Genomic DNA, 5,071 nt, shown 5'->3' with positions numbered 1-5,071 from the left:
TTCCCTACAGAACTCGGAGCTTCAAAAGGAGGGCATTCACATACTCCCCTAGAAGGTTGCAGCTGGAAGGAACTTTCAAGATCACAGAATCCAACCCTTTCATTTCCCAGATGGTGAAGCCAAGGCACTGGCCACGGGGCTGAGGGGAGGGGAATGGCTTCGCTGGCCCAAGGCCTGGCACATAGTTGGAACCTACCAGAGGCTTGCTGCTTGCCTGCTTGACCACCAGCCCGGCAAGGCGAGGGCAGAGTGGGTCCAGAGATCAGTCTTCGCCACCACCCAGGCAAGGCAGTGGGGCCCAAATGAGATGCAGAGGTGGCTGCAGGTAAGATGGTGATATACACAGGAACTGGAAATGAGATTGCGTGGACAGATGGGAGAGAGCAGGAAAGGAGGCATAAAAGAAAGGAGGAGGGAGGCCCTGTTGCAGAAGATCACCCTATGGGTCCCTGTGATGTGACAGGACCAAGAACACGAGGCCGTACCTCCCTCAGGTGTGACTTGGATGACAATTAACGTCATCCCTGTAGAGCAGGGGTGTCAGCCAACACTGAACAGGTCCCTCTGTTCCTCAACTCGGGGCAGACCCTGGGCACCCCTTCCCTCGCTGACAAGCACGGCTCACAAAGCCTAGTCTCTCTCTCTCTCTCCCACTCCACCGCCCTTGGTGGAAGGTGGAACCCTCTGTCCCCAGTTTACAACTCCAACAGCCTTGGGGGCTCGGAACGCACTTCTCACTGATAATCTTGAAATCCCACCCATCTTTAATAGTTCAGCCAAAATGCCACCTCTTCAGTAAAGCAGTTTTCAATGTCAACACCTCGTTCTTCATCCCCACCATCTGAGATGTCCCCCTCTTCGGCACTCATCTCGATCTGCTTTGCATCAGTCTGCTCCTGGATCAGCGCTGGTGTACTGGGTATCACGTCTCTCTCCCTTGCTTAGACTTCCCTTCCCATTGTTCATTTATTGAGCACAGAGGAAAGGAGGGGAGGAAGGGATGCTGAGATGGAGGGATGGAAGGAGGGCTGTTGAGAAAACACATAGGCTTTCATTGTCCTGAGAGCTTCCTGGGGAGAGACATGCGTGATGGTGGCGGTGGTGGAATGGAAGACCAGATTTTCCACACGAGGGGGAACACTTCATAGTTCCATTCATTGATCCAATCATTCATTCACTTATGGGGTGCCTGCTTCGTACAAGGCGCTGTTTGGTTTCGTTCTTTGGTGGTGCACCCTAGCGGTTATGAGTAAGCCTGGGTTCAAATACCAATTCTGTCACTTACTAGCTATGTGACCTTGGCCAAGTTACTTAACTTCTCTGTTCCTCAGTTGCTTAATCAGTAAAATGGGGAACATAACAGCACCTTCCTCATAGGTTCTTGTGAGGATTATAAATGATTTAATTGATACTGAGTGCTTAAAACCTGGCTTGGCGCATAGTAAGCTCAATTTAAGCAGTGGCAATTATTTTAGGCACTGTGAGTATATACATCAGTGAACAAAACCGATGAAAATCTTTGCCCTTATTGAACTTAAATCCTAGTAGAGGGAGATGAACAATTAACAGCAACAACAACAAAGGAAATTGCATTAGGAAGTGATAAATGATGTACAATAAATAATGATAAATAATAAACATCAGGTAAGGGAAGTTGGGAGTAGGCAGGTAGGGATTGCAATTTTAGAGATGATGGTCCTTATGGGCCTCATGGAGAAACTTGTGTAGTAACTGCATTACCTTGAACCTGCAGCTTGGGGCTGGCCATCTCATAGTTTTTCTAACCCTCACTAAGGGCCCCAGGGTTGCTTGCGCCCAGAAGCATCTTTTGGGGAGGCGATCCTTCGAGAGAGAACTCTTAGAGACCAAGTGCCTTGAGTTGCTGCTGAGTTAGAGAAGGCACAGAAGCAGGCAGGGAACCGGGGCCATGGCCAGCACAGCAGGGTAAACACTTGTGGCCAAGTCTGGCAGCTGCTGGGCCTCTGTGGAGCAAACATGACCCTGGCAGCTGGCACAGAGGCGGCTGGGGGAGCCAAAGCCCTTCAGCATCTTAGCTAATGAGGGCCTGCAGTAGGAAGCTTGGCTGCAGCTTTGCCACTCCCATGGGACCGCATCACTTTTTTCTTGAGCTGGGCTTCCTCTTACCTGGGAAGGCTGGTGGAACAGACTGGGCGAGTCCTGAATTTTTAGTGATGCATGAACTACAGAAGTTTTGGCTGTGGAGGATTCAGAGAGTGTTTTCTGTGTTTCTTGGAGGAATGACTCCTGAAAGAGTTGTAAGATCAAGGCATATTCTGAGGGCAGGATTTATCACAAGAGTCCTCCTCGTTGGCATCCCCACACCCCAGACACACAAAAGCTATGCTCAGAAGTCACTTTGCCAATTCCAAGTCCCCTCTTTGCTTCTTGACTCAACTCTTCCCCCTCCTTCTGTTTCAGTGCTGCTCATGGTGACTCAGGTGGTAGCCGTTTCACTTTTGGATTGTGTCCCTGCAACTGGATTGTAAGTTCCTTAAGAGCGTGAACATTTTGGAGGAGGTGACAGATTTTAGAAGGATCCCTCGGAAGATGTAGTCAGCCAACTATTCAGTAAGTGTTTATTGAGCACCTACTACGTGCCTGCATTGTTCTCGGTGCTTGGGAAACAGCAGTGAAGAAAACAAACAAGTTCTTTCTTCACAGAGCTCATATTCTAGCACAGCGGTCCCCAACTTTTTGTCAGCAGGGACCGGTTTCATGGAAGACAATTTTTCCATGGACTGCAGTGGGGGGGGATGGTTTGGGGATGAGTCAAGCACATTACATTTATTGTGCACTTTATTTCTATTATTATCACATTGTAATAGATAATGAAATAATTATATGACTCACCATAATGCAGAATCAGTGGGAGCCCTGAGCTTATTTTCAGTTGCCACTCACTGACAGTGTTTTGATATGAGTCTGCAAGCAATTGATTTATGATGGTCTCTGTGCAGTCAAGCCTCTCTGCTAATGATAATGTGTACTTTCAGCCGTTCCCCAGAGTTAGCATCACTGCCTCAGCTTCACCTCGGATCATCAGGCATTAGATTCTCATGAGGAGGGTGCAACCTAGATCCCTCACATGCGCAGTTCACAGTAAGGTTCGCGCTCCTATGAGAATCTAATGCGGCAGCTGACCTGACTTGAAGCGGAGCTCAGGCAGTAATGCGAATGATGGGGAGAGGCTGTAAATACAGATGAAACCTCACTCTCTCACCCACCACTCACCTCTTGCTGTGTTGCCCGGTTCCTAACAGGTCATGGACTGCAAAGACCCCCATCACTCTCAGTGTCCTTACTCTGTTTTATATCTTCTTCATGGCAGTTATCACTGCCCAACATTGTCTTATATACATATTATGCTTATTGTCTGTTTGTCCCGCTAGAACAGGAGTCCCCAGCTCCCAGGCCATGGACCTGTACCAGCTGTAAATAAGGATGAAGCTTCAGTCGCTCGCTCACTCGCTTGCCCACCGCTCGTCTCCTGCTGTGTGGCTATGAGCCAAGCCATGTCCCAGGCAAAGGGAACAGTGAGGGAAGAATAGCAAGTACAAAGGCCCTGAGACAGAAATATGTTAGTACAGTTCTGTCACCTTGCTAATGAAAAAATTAAGGTCAAAAGGGGGAAAATGCCTTTTCCAAGGCCACATATCACAGAGGGAGTGAATGAATGAGAGATCCTAACACCCATGGATGACCACGATGAATATTTTTATGTATTTTCTTCCAGATATATAAATATATGCACATGTGTATGTATGGATGGATGGGTGTATGTAACCACACACGTCGTTTTTCCATTAATTTCTATTTTGCAAACTTTTTTTCCCCACTTAAACATATTCAAGGACAATTTCCAATGTCCATAGCCATTGATCTACATTGTGATTTTTTTCAACATAGTGCTTGTACCAATTATCAAATTGTCTTTTTGTTTACTGAAATATAATTTACTTACAGTAAAATTCATCCTTTTAAAGTGTACATTTCTATGCATTTTAATAAATGTATACAGTCGTGTAATTATCACCATAATCAAGAGAGTGAATTTTTCCATTATCCCAAATAGTCCTCTCATGCCCCTTTGTTGTTAAATTGCCTTCTCCCACCTCCAGATCAGATCCCTGGCAACCAATGATGTGGTTTCTATCCCAGCAGTTTTAATTTTTCCAGAATATCATATAAATGGAATAACAGAGTACATAGAATTTTGGTCTAGCTTAGTTCACTTAGAACAATGTTCTCTGTGATTCATTCACATTGTTATATATCAATAATTATTTTTATTGCTAATTAGTATTCCATTGTATGAATGTACCTCAATTTGTTTATCCATTCACTGGTTGAGGGACACTTGGGTTGCTTCCAGCTTTTAGTAATCATGAATAAAGCTATTATGAATATTCACGTACAGCTTTCTTTAATGGGCATGTCTTTATTTCTCTTGATTATATACTTAAGAGTGGCATTGCTGGGTTTATGGTAAAGGTATGTTTAACTTTATAAGAAACTGTTGTCCAAAATGTCTGTACCATTTTGTATTCCCACCACCAAACCATGAGAAGTCTAGTTGCCTCACATGGTCATTTCTTTTTTAAATTTTAGTCACTCTGTTAGGTATGTAATATCTCATTGTTGTTTTAATTTGCTTTTTCTCTAATGACTAATGATGTCGAGCATGTTTTCATGCGCGTATTTGCCATTCTTTGGTGAAGCGTCAGTTCAAGTTTTGCCCATTTTCTAATTAGGCTGTCTGCTCACTGCTGAGCTGTATTAATTTTTTAGGGCTGCTGTAGCAAATTACTACACACTTAATGGCTCAAAACAACAGAAACAAATTCTTTTTAATTTTTTTAAATTTTATCAATAATTTTTATTGAAGTCTAGTTGATTTACAATGTTGTGTTAATTTCTGCTGTACAGCAAAGTGATTCAGTTACACACATATATACATTCTTTTTTAAAAATATTCTTCTCCGTTATGGTTTTATCATAGGATATTGGATATAGTTCTCTGTGCTATACAGTAGGACCTTGTTGTTTATCC

The sequence above is a fragment of the Lipotes vexillifer genome, unplaced genomic scaffold (assembly GCF_000442215.2).
Source record: "Lipotes vexillifer unplaced genomic scaffold, Lipotes_vexillifer_v1.1 scaffold1081, whole genome shotgun sequence".
In the NCBI taxonomy this organism is placed as follows: Eukaryota; Metazoa; Chordata; class Mammalia; order Artiodactyla; family Lipotidae; genus Lipotes; species Lipotes vexillifer.
The sequence above is the reverse complement of the archived record's forward strand: the minus strand, read 5'-3'. Positions refer to the sequence as shown.